This window comes from Macaca nemestrina, chromosome 2, assembly GCF_043159975.1.
Source record: "Macaca nemestrina isolate mMacNem1 chromosome 2, mMacNem.hap1, whole genome shotgun sequence".
Lineage (NCBI taxonomy): Eukaryota > Metazoa > Chordata > Mammalia > Primates > Cercopithecidae > Macaca > Macaca nemestrina.
In genome coordinates this window covers 58,916,717-58,929,162 of record NC_092126.1, presented here as the reverse complement: position 1 = coordinate 58,929,162, position 12,446 = coordinate 58,916,717, and the positions used below count along the sequence as shown (strand labels likewise).

At 41.4% G+C, this 12,446-nt stretch overlaps 1 protein-coding gene across 3 annotated transcripts in view; it reads right to left on the bottom strand.

Annotated features, from left to right (window-relative positions):
- LOC105488578 (potassium voltage-gated channel subfamily A regulatory beta subunit 1) overlaps positions 1 to 12,446 on the bottom strand; it is a 501,524-nt gene that overhangs the window by 386,370 nt on the left and 102,708 nt on the right. The window lies entirely within an intron of this gene.

Sequence of the window (12,446 nt, the reverse complement as noted above, 5' to 3'; positions counted from 1 at the left end):
ATAAAAACTCTGGACACCAAGGTTCAGGTAAGCTTCCCAGTTCCTGAGGGAAATAAGTACTATCCACACAACTCCACTGGGAGAGGACAATTGGAAGCTCCATTCCTGGTTCTCCTGGACCTACCCCTAGGTACCTTTTCCTGATGCTAATTTTAATCCGTATCTTTTTGCTATAATAAGCCACGACCATGAGCATAAGACTTTTCTGAGTTCTGGCTGGGCGCGGTGGCTCAAGCCTGTAATCCCAGCACTTTGGGAGGCTGAGACGGGTGGATCACGAGGTCAGGAGATCGAGACCATCCTGGCTAACACGGTGAAACCCCGTCTCTACTAAAAAAATACAAAAAAACTAGCCGGGCGAGGTGGCGGGCGCCTGTAGTCCCAGTTACTCGGGAGGCTGAGGCAGGAGAATGGCGTAAACCCAGGAGGCGGACCTTGCAGTGAGCTGAGATCCGGCCACTGCACTCCAGCCTGGGCTACAGAGCGAGACTCCATCTCAAAAAAAAAAAAAAAAAAAAAAAAAAAGACTTTTCTGAGTTCTACAAGTCCTTCTAGTGAATCACTGAAACTGAGAGTGTTCTTGAGGACCTCCTAAACTTGCAATTCTCCCCTTTACCTTCTTGACATCATTTCTTACTATTCTACCATTCATTCACTCTGCTTTTGACACACTGGCTGTTTTTGTTTCTTTCTACAGACTTTCACACTGGGCTTTTGCACATACTGTTCCCTCTGTCTATAATACTCTTTCCCCGGAAACTTCAATGATTATCATTTCTACCTCCTTCAGGTACTTATTCAAATGCTGTCTTCTCAGTGAGGCCTTCCTTGGCTACATTTTTAAAAATTGCAACTGCTCCCTGGCACACATACTCATCCTCCTTCTGTGCTTTGTGTTTCTCCAGAGAATTTATCCTTCTGAAGTATTATATATTTTATTTTTTATTTATTTATTTATTTTTGTTTATTAACTGACACATCCCCACTAGAATTAAATCCTTAAAAAAGCAGAGAACTTAGCCTAGATGTTCACTGCTGTATCTCCAATGCCTGGAATTGTGCATAACTCAAGGTGAGCACTCAACAGAGAGCTGTTGGATGAATCTGTGTGAGGGGTGGTTGGGAGCAGGGGGAGAAATAGGTAGATGGTTCAGTAAAACTAGATAGTGTACCAAAACCAGCAAGGCTTGACTAGTGGTCATACAGAATAGTTTTATAAAAAGAGTGTAACCAATGTATCATATAATATGCATTAGTAAATTTGGCTGCATGAACCTGTTTTTCCATCTTGTATAAGAATGTGTTTTAGATTATCCAGCACTTTAAATGAGACAGTCATGAGACACATTAGAGAAAATATTTAACCTATACAGGATCCAGAACCCAAGAGGTGGTGAACATTAGGTCAGAAATGGAAGGCTCTTGGAGAGGTACCTGTGAAGAAGGGGCAGAAAGAACATAGCTGGATTCTGTCCACTGTAATGAGTCTCACCCATGCTCCTGCAGGTAACCAACCCTCTGAAGTAGAAACACATGATCCTTCCACTGCCATTGCCCAGTCCCAGCAGCACTGACTACCTTTACTGAGTCAAATGGGTCAGGGTCTTGCCGAAGTGGTAGAGTAGGGCAGACTTAAGTAAGAAAACCCATGGATCTGATGATACCACCAAGGTCCAGCCTGCAACTATTAATTACCAGCAAAAGAGTGTTTCAGTTGTAGGCCAAATAGTTGATGGGAAAGTCTGATCTATACCAAGAACAAGAAGTCTAACCAGAACCCACACTCATCCACGATTACTGAATAGACAGAAAATCCTCTGGTGCATTTATCTAGGAGGACGAGTCAGCTAGGAATCCCAACAGGTAAGCTAACTCTCCACACTTGTTCCCCATAGTTTGGAAGATGACACCTGGCTGCTATAATGAGATGATGACCCCTCCTGTAATAAGATGGAAATGTGAAATGAGGAAAAGAGTAAACTTAAAGAGGACTTGCCAGTGGGATTAAGGGACAACTGGTAGGAAAGGAAAGAAGAGCTGGTGGTAAGAGGAGTGGAGAAGGAGAGGCCCATGGCTCTGTAATATGAGTGTGTTAGACATCTTCACTACTTCTGGTGACCTTAGTCAGGCTGTAATCAGCTAAACCTCCCTCAGAAAGCACCACCTCTAAGTGGAAACAGGAATTCACACTGAGTGAAAGCAATGAGTGTCTCATTCTGGTCAAGGAAACTCAAGGCCCCACTATGAATAGGGCTGGGCAGCGACACATAGAGAACTTTGTGGAGGAAAGTACAATGAGAAATCTATGTTACTTAGAGCTTTCCAGATAAACACAACTAACACGAGATGGACAAATTGACAGATAAATGGATAGATAGGGATTGACTGACTGATTGATTGATTACAAGGAACTAGCTCATGCAACTGTGGAGGCTGAGAACTCCCAAAAACTGCAGTTGGCAAGCTGGAGATGCGAGAGAGCCAATAGTGTAGTTCTGGTTCAAATCTGAAGGCCTGAGAATCAGGAGGGTCAGTGGTGTAAGTTTGGACCCAAAAGCCGGAAGGCTCAAGACCTGACTCAAGAAGAGCTGATGTTTCAGTTCATCTCTAAAAGCAGAAATAGACTGATGTCTCAGATCCAACAATCAGGCAGAAGGATTACCCTCCTCTCCTACTCATGAGAGGTCAGCAGGTCAGCATTTTTGTTCAACTTCAAATGACTGGATGACGCCCATCCACAATGGGGAGGGCAGTCTGCTTTACTCAGTCCACTAATTCCAATGTTAATTTCATGCAAAAACACCTTCACAGACACACGCAGAATAATGTTTGACCAAATGTCTGGGCACCCTGTGGCCCAGTCAAACTGACACAAAATTAACCATCACAAACTTAATGAATGATTGAAGTAAATGAGCAAATTAAGGTTAAACAAGGTGGATATCTCAGGAGAAACAAACATAACAAACATACAGTGGGCTATGCCATGATGAGTATGATATGGTCACCTCAAAGCATCTTAAAATCCAAGATTTAAGGACCTATTTCCTATGAGAACAATGCCATCCTCAAGTACCACTGTCTCAAACAAGAACACCTTTGATTTTTTGTAGTGAAAGTTAGGAAGTGAGTGGTAGGGAGACTATGGATCCTGGTGAAGTGGTGTCCTGTGCCTGATATTCAGCGGCTTGTCCTCCAGTGAACATTGAAGGTTTATTTGTTAGACTCCTGCTTAATAATTTATTTATTCAGCAAATATTTATTGAGCTCTACACTAGATGTCAGATTCTGGGAATGCAGTAATTAACTATACAGATAAAATCCCTGCCCTTTTGGAATTCACATTCCAGTGAGAGAGACAGATGATACAGAAATAAACAAATAAGTGCACCAAAAGGAAAAATAGAGGTAGAGGAAGAAAGTGCTAGCATGGACTGTTACAAAGAAGTTACAACGAGAGCTAACCCTTTGGAAAGTTATGTATAAAGATGCCCATCTTATACAATGGGCATCTCTGGAGGTAATCATAGCTCTTCTTTGAAACCATAACCAGCTTCTAGATGCATGTATTGTCACTATGCACTGAGTTACAGAGTGCCGTAAAATTCCAAAAGCAGGGTTAGTCACTGACCTGTTACAAACCCTTCAAATGATAAACGGAGAGCTTACTTAATAAGCTGCACGTTTTACACCCACACTCTACAATTGTCAGAGCTTCTATCTCGTCTGCCTTGGCAAATTAAGAGGAATATCATGAAGGAGAAAATGACTAAAGACAATTGGGTCAAAAGACAATTGGGTCAAAATCCATTGTCTAAAAATGTTCCATCTAGCCCACTGAGAACCTGCATCTTTCTGGAAGCTCCCACCCCTCCCACAGTGGTTTCACTAGAAGCTATAGCCAGAATCCATACTCCCATTGCTCTGAATTCAGCTGGTATCAGGCCTCTCCTTTGGCTGCCACTTCAGCCTCCTGGGATGGTTTCCTGACCCAGCTCATTTATGGGCCCCTGACTTAGGGGCTCGACAACCCTGAGGTAATCGTGTCTGCAGTCCATCAGTGCTCAGAGGGCCTTACCCCTCTTAACGTCTGGTGACTCTCTTTTAACACACCTGCCACCAACACCCACCCCTCAGGGGATGTGCTGAGCACATGGACACAAGGGACTAGATTTATATAGGCTCATAAGGTCAGTAGGCCTATGAGATCCTTTAGCTTTGGGCCTAAAGTTCCACATGAAAACTTGGTAGCCCTCATTAGGCAGCTGTGGAAGACACAGTCGTTGGCAGGGACATGGTAACAATATCCAGGAGACCTCCTGTAGGCCTAACAATTGTGTGGCACCACAGCGCCACCTCCCAACCCAAGGCGGACTTGCAATTAGTTGTAGTCTTTCCTTTGACCTCTTTCCTACAATAAAATTAATTTCTCCTGAACTGTTCCAGATTGAAGGAGACCTAAAAGATATGACAACAAAATATTGCCATCCCATACTGATCCTGTACAACTGGAGTAAAAAAATGCCACAAAGAGCATTATTGTGTGAGCTGACAAAATTAGAATACAAGGGTAGATTAAAGTATCATATTTATATAAATTTTACCAAAGTTGCTAATTGTACTGGGGATAAGAAAATATCGTAACTCTTAGGAGAAATTGAGGAGTGAAAAACCGTGATGTGTGAAACTTAGTTTTTAAAAGCTTGGAAAAATGCATGGGGAGGTGGGTTGTAAGGAGTGAGCATGTGAGAGCATGAACAAAAGTTAATGCAAATGGGGCAAAATGTTAACAATATGTTAAGGAGGAAATAGCCCAGATGTGTTCTTTATATTATTTTTGCAACTTTTCCTTATATGTGAAATTATTTTCAGATAAAAATTTTAAAATAGCTCTGGCCTTAAATACTAGGCAGTTTGTCTAAAAATAACTCCTTTACTACCTGTACTCCCACCATTAGGGATTCATTTCTTTGGATGATATATTTTGCAGACACTCTATTAAAAAAGCATCTATATTTTAAAACTTAGGGAGAATTAGTTGGTAACTAGCTAAGGAGAGGAAGAGGAATCACTGGATGGGAGGCACTCGCTCTAAGTGTGGGGAGGTGACACGTGATAAGCGAAAACAAACAGTGGGTATAGAGGAGGACCATCTCCTAACCAGGTAATAAGCCAGGCCCGCAAGACCATGGTTCTGAGAATATTGACAGGCTTTGATACGGCCTTCTCCCATGCAGTCCAGATTCACTATGTCTGCTCCATCTTAACTGTGTAACAAGGTGCCTGCACCTGAGATGGGGCAAACACCAACAGAATATTCTCTGAAAGATGGTAGGGGATGAGATGTCTACTTTTCTTTTCTTCACCAACCATGCCCAGGGGTCTGTGGTGTAGCTCAGAACTCCCTATGCTAGAAAACTCCCAGACATAGAAAATTTGCTCTATAAAATATCTAACTGGTTTAGGTTATAATAACATAGGCTTGTTATGGGATCAAGGCTTCTCAGTACCTTAGGAATATGCTGGTCTTACCTTTTTAATTTTTTCACACTATACAAAATTTCCCATTGTCACAATCAAGGTAAATACATAGATTCAAATTGAAGTTCAAGTCTAGGATTGTCTGAAAAAAGTTTTCTGCTAGCAGCGTTTCAGGGAACAGAAGAGCTTCCTTTTCTTTATGAAATAGCACATCCTAGTGGCACTCACAGGCACTGTAGGGAAATTCAGAAACTGTTTTTCTCTCGGGTGAAAACGTCTTTTGCCTACAGTTACTCCTCGGTCAGGAAAATCAGATTTCAAAATGCTCACTTTTTTCCAGATGAAACCGCTGTCAACAACTTCTATATGAGAAAGCATGGATCTCTGTAACTCAGTATTGTTCTCAAGCCCTGAATTTCCAGTATTTTCATCATGCTGCGTAAACAAAGCAACTTTTATCCTGGAAAACCCCAAGTGGAAATTTCAAAACAGATTGAGTATCTGCCCACCCCCCAACAATATTTCAAGTCCAAGCAGCATTCATCTCTCACTCATGCTTAAATTCTCAGCATTTTCTCTCTAAACTGACACTTTCAAAACATACTTATTTTAGAACTTCTATTCCATTCAATAGGAAAGAACACGTTCTGCTCGTTTTGAATAAGCCCCTTTCACTGCGCCTCCTCGGCCCTTCACCAGCAGCCTATTCAGGTTTCAAGTAATCACATACATCCTGAGCCCGAGCCATCTTGGTGTCATCTACTTTCCTCCAGAAATATTGATACAAGGAGAAAAACAGCCAGAGGGCTCAGAGCAAATTAGCACAGGCCCAGAGACTCACCAAAATTAGGTCATCTAAAATAAATCATGTAGACATTTTTTCATACAACCCCCTGCATGAGTAGCATTTTTCTAGGCTATTGATTTTCACAGTCACAGCCCTAGCTATTAATACTTTTCAAGCAGGTCTGAGTGTGCCAAGCATCTCATGAAAAGGGCAGGTCACAAGAACACATGATGAAAGGTTGTTTTTGGTGGGGTTTGGGGGTCCTGGGAGGATGACAGTAAGTGCAATTTAGGAACAAATGTAATTTTCAACTTCCACGTATGTCAACCCTGTAATACTATGAAAAGGAGAAAGAGCAAGAGGGATAGTCTTTCCTGGGTATCCACTATACGCCTCTTTGAGTGGATGGCATTACCCTGTGAAGCAGGGCTTCTCAGCTTCATTTTGTAGATAAGGAAGCAGGGGATGAGAGGAGGGAGGGAGGAAGCTTGTCTTTAAATCCTCCTGCTAGAATATCATGTTTGCACTGTGACAGAACCCAGAGAGGGGTTCGGGTGAAAAAATTGTTCCTACTTATCTTCAGAGTCTTCATTTAATGATCAATGAAAACTCTCATTTACGCCGTCAAATCCTCTGCCCTGACATCTTTGAGAAAAGCTGGTAGCTGAGTGAGGTTTCTCTCTAGTTTTCCTTCCCCTGTTTTTCAATTCCATCCCTCCTGATTCTATGGATAGTCCGTAGCAATGCACCATGCTCGGATACTCAAGCTTTTCTGTTGATCTAACCTAGAAGCCTCCTTCCTATTTTCTCTTGTTTTAGGTCAGGCTTGGACTACGTCCTGTTTCTTCTTGGTCTGCCATCTAGTAGCTTGGATTAGTGTGGCCACCACTCAGCAAGCACCCTTGCCTTTTAACAGAAGTCTCTGAGAACTGACGCCTGCAGTCTAGGGAGATCTTTGGACACTGGGGCAAGCTGATGGGAGAGACACTGCAAGCTGGTGGAAGTTTCAGTCCTTTTCATGTCATTCTGGCTCAAATATTTTTGTGCTAGGCACAATGCCAGGCACTGGAAATGCAGCGGTTGATAAAAGATACCTTCATATTACATTGTTTGAAGAGTTATTTATTCCAACATTTCCTGAGGCCAAGCTGATTAAATAGGAGCCCACGTGGGAGATAAAAAGAAAGAAAAATAAACACTTTCTCAATGGATCCTAATAGGAAAAGCGAAAAGAATGAAAAAGCAAGTGAGGAAAGGAGGGTGAAATGTTCAGAATTATGCAATATTCAATTTTAGGTGTTTATTTTCTGTCCCTCTCTCCTTTATAGACAGACACACACTTCTTTTTGGAAATGCTAAAGATGACTAAGTGATAGATTCCTAGGACCGGTTAAAAAGGAGTTTGGAGCAAGGGAGCACTTAGGTTCTCACTCTAGCAGGCAGTGAGCTAAGCACTTCCACCTATGTGACTTTATGGATTTCTTACAATGCCATTGTGAAATAAGTTAAATTAGGTCCATTTTACAGATAGGGAAGCTGAGGCTTAGCAAGATTAAGTAGCATATTGTATCTAAGATACAGGAGAAAGGATGGGGCTAGAGCACTATTAGTAGGAAAAAGGAAAGTTCCTGCTTGCTCTTTGGTTTCTCTCCTTCCCAACTTCTGAATAGATGCACCTCAATCAAGCAACATGTATGTATCCAGCACTTTCTAAGTGCAAAGGCATTGACGGAGTATAAAATATTATAAGTTTCAGTCCTCATCCTCAAGGTCATGACGCACAATTTTGACAATAAGATACACACACACAGAAATAACTAACAATCTATATCCTGTATAGAGAAAAGACTGGTGGTCCATGCTATGGGGCCAAAGGAGAGCCTGTGGGTTGGAGTTACCTAGGCAAGTGGGATGTGTAAGAATATTCCAGGTAGGAAAAGTAATGATGACTAGAGACTCAATAATTCCGGCAGAAGGTGGAGGGTAAGCATGCAAAGAAGCAGGACTGAGCAGGTCATAGGGCACAGTAACAACAGGGGAGCCTGGAAAAGTAGACAGAGCAGAACGGTGAATATGGCTGGATCTGCAGTATCTCCAGGTATGTGTGTGTGTGCGTGCATGCATGCGTGTGTGTGTGCGTGCGTGCGTGTGTGTGTGCGTGCGTGTGTGTGTCTTGGCATGTGGTGGGATGGAGGTTGGGGAGCTGGGAATAAATACAGAAAGCATGAAGAAAGCCCCGGACTGAGACCGAAGAGACAGGGGTTCTAGTCCAAGCTTCGTTGCTAGCTGGAAGTGCAACTGCAGGCTACAAACTTAACATCTCTGAGCCTCAGTTTTCTTCAGCTGTAAGACCAGAAATTGGAGCAGATTATCCCTAAGGTCCATCCCATGTTAAGAATTCCGAGACTTTCCCTACCTTTCCCTTTCTTCTTTTATTGCCCTCTCTCTGCTGTCAGCTTAAGGCTTTAGAAAATGTTATCCTTAATTGGCAAATAACACTTATTTTTTCCAGAAACAATTGCTTCATTCCATGAACCTGAACAAGCCCTGTCATTCTTTAAAAAATAAAAGAAAAAGAAATCTGTGTTTTTGTTATTGGAAAATTCTTAAAGCATAGCCCAAAGTGGCCAGTGTGGTTTCTATTTAACCAATGTCACTTTTTTCCATTATGCACCTATTCGTCTTTACTGAGTTATTATTTGATGTGATAGTAATATTAGGGGCTCCATAGGAAAGATCCTCTAGGAACCTTACTGCTGTGTTTGCTATAAGGATATTGCAAGGATATTATTCATCACACAAAGAAGAACCTCAAAAGGAACTTCTCTCTGATTTACAGATCAGGAAGAGGTATGCCATTACAGAGCAACTGACTTCTCTCTAACTCAAGGACTCTGTAACTTTGTAAAGGGCTCAGTTTCCCTCTTCACAATTTAATGCTGCCAGAAAGCACAGAGCCAAATACAGGTCTAATTCTTGCAACACATTGGCTTATACACAGCGTGCTCCCTCACCCTTGGCTCTCTGTTCCCTTCCCGCTCTTTTGGTCTTTCTTGGCTCTGTTTTTTCCATCTTCTTTATAATTTATTTTTATCTTTCTCAATTATATGCATTTGAGTTCCTTAAATACCTCTGGAAACAAAAAGGTTTAAAAATAAATAAACACAAACAAGTAAATAAATAACCTGAGCAACTGAAGGCCTTGCTTTCTAAAGCAGGGGTCAACAAACTATGGCCTGCTGAAGGAACCCAGCCTGCCACCTGTTTTTGTATGGCACACAAGCTAAGAATGATTTTTACATTTTTAATGGTTTGTAGGAAAAAATAAGATTTGTGATATGCAAAAATTGTGTAAAATTCAAATTTCTGTGTCCATAAATAAAGTTTCATTGGAACATGGCTATGCCCACTCATTTGTGCATCATCAGTAGCTACATTCAGCCTACATAGCAGAGGTCAGTAGATGTAACAGAGGCAGATACAAACCTGGAGTATAAAATATTTGCTATTTAGCCTTTTACAGGAAAAGGGTTGTCCCTGGATTAGAGCTTCATTTTATATCTGTTTAAGTTTCTCCTGCCAATGTTAGTATTATAAGATTGCTTCAAAGCTAGGTATTTGCTACATACGAACTCAGTCTAGATATTTTTGGTGTTTTTCTCATAAAACTATCCCTCAGAGTACTTTAACCTTGACTCAGGCTCATGTTTACTGTTTGGCTTAGAGTTCAGTGCTATGTAATAAAGACAATTAATTTTCAGCTTTTTAGAAGTAACTTGAAGACCCTCTTAGGTCCATTTTATAGCCACTGATAAAATGAATTTTAAAACTTCTATTTTTGCTGAGATTTCTAAGCCAACAGAAAGATCTACACAGCAACTTGGCACTTTTTACACCACATTCAATGTCCTCCAGTTTCTTTTCAATTGATGCATGTGTTTGCATATTTACTTCTTTTTTTTTTTTTCCTCCTCCTGGTCAACCTTAGTTAGAAATAAAACGAAGTCTCCATGGAAACACAACATAATGCTCTCTCACAGATGATCAAGGGACCCAAGCAGCTGGTATTGGGCTAAAGTCTGCAATGGCGTCTGACCAAATTTGGAATGGAAAACAGCTTACCCAGCTCTTCCAGACCTCTCAGAATTCTAAAGCTGAGCATGGAAACCTACACAGATTGTGAACTACCGTGGGTTGTCTTATTCTTTTATTTTCCTTCTGAGAATATTCTCTTATCCATTTCTATGTTTCACTTAAAGGGTTTCAATCCCTCCCCTACGTAGACTGATGGACAGACACAACAGAATAAGTGGGAAGAAAACCTCCATTCCCAGTGAGCAGCTACTATATTAGGCATTTCTATGTCATGACTGGCCCCCAGTGTCTCACAGTTCTAAAAGAGGCAGAGCTTAAATTTGAACTCTGATCTGTTTAATTCCAATGCCCATTTTCTTTCAACTTCACAAGAAAAAATAGAAACAACAAGGCTTAACGGAGGTTTTATCTTTAACGTAGCCATGGTCCCCTGCCCACCCTCTTTTTCCTGAGGGGGAAAAAAATCATAATAAAGAAGTAAGAATATGAAAATCAGCTTCTCTCTTAACCCCAACTATGTTTATATGAAATCAAGATCTAAAGCTAAGTTGGGGAGGAACCAAGAGAACCCTGGTTCTCTTTCCTAGAAATCCTTTCCAAATGGTTGAAGGAGAATGTCTTAAATAAGGGTAATAAGTGAGTGTCTTAAAGGGAGAATAAACAGAGCACTAAGGACATTGGGGAGTGGGTAACGGAGAAATGTGTCAAGAAGGTGTGTCAGCACAAGCTCATTCTAATTTAGAGCCTTGGCTATTTCTTAGGGTTAATGATCAACTAAACTGTGCTTTTCTCCCCTCAAACTCCGATTTAGAAGCAACATTCTCCTAGGTCCCATTTCTTACTACGGTGTGATCTGGTAGCATATACCCTTGTCCAAGGCAGTATCTGGCATCTCCAAGGTAACAGAGCCTTACCCACCAAGGCACCATAAAGAGCCGTTCCAAACCTATAGTCTCAAACCATGGGGAGTATAGGATCCACATAGGTGTCTCAGAAGAGGCTGGGGGATGACTGCTCCCCTCAAACAGGTGGGCTCCAAGCTCCCACCTTTAGCTGAGGCAGCTTTGCTTTCACCTGTCTGGAGAAAGTGTTCCTCTACTTCATAATCCTTTGAAAAATGCTTTCCTAGAACATACCTTCATCTGAACATTGGCACACAGCACAGATCTGTAATTGATATTTAAACTAGACTTTCAAGAGAGAAAGGCATGCCCTCTGAAGGTTTATGCAACAATTCATGGTAATACCACCCATCCTATGACAAAGACACGGAGGCAGACTTTTTTTTTAAGTGAAACGGTCCCTCTTCCCCTTCGCCTGATCTGTGTTCACATCACCATCACTACTACCACTGAGGGTCGAGGAAACACGAAGAGAGAATGTGGGAGGACAGAGAAGCAGGCTCCTTCCAGTGACAGAGAGATTCAGGAAAGAAACAGCAGCATCTCCTCCTCATCCATCCCTCCTCATTCCATGAGCTACCATGAAAAGGTGAGCTCCCCTTCTAAAGCAGGATGTGGTAGGCTGTCCTATCCTCCTTATAAATTGAGAAGAGTTCATTTCTTTTCTGCACAAGCCTTTTATTACATAAAGAGTCCGTGTAAAATACTTTGCTTCCAGAGAGGAGCCATATCATTGCAAATTGCTGTATTAATATAATTAGCTGATAAATTAGAGCAGCAGCTACTATACTGAAATAGACCTTCAGATTATGGAAAAATGAAATCACTGGGGACATATTGTACATGGAAAACAATCTTATGCTGTGCAGAAGTTTTGATTTGAGCTAGGACAACTGTTCTTACAATTGCTAAATTGTTTTTTCAGTTTTCAGTACCCTTGTCCTTCTGAATGGCTTTTACTCAGTTTCTGGGCTCTTTAAAACTCCAGGCGCAGGTAAAGGAAAGACTTGTGCAGGAGCAATAATTGCTCTGAAAAGGAAAGATTCTTCCCATTGCAGAGCAACTTATAAAGATTACACATCCAACCCTATACCAGGAAAACATTTCTCCTTTTTGCTAATATTTCATGAAATAAATAATGGCATTGGAAGTTTAGTGTACTACCAGTAATTTATCTTGGG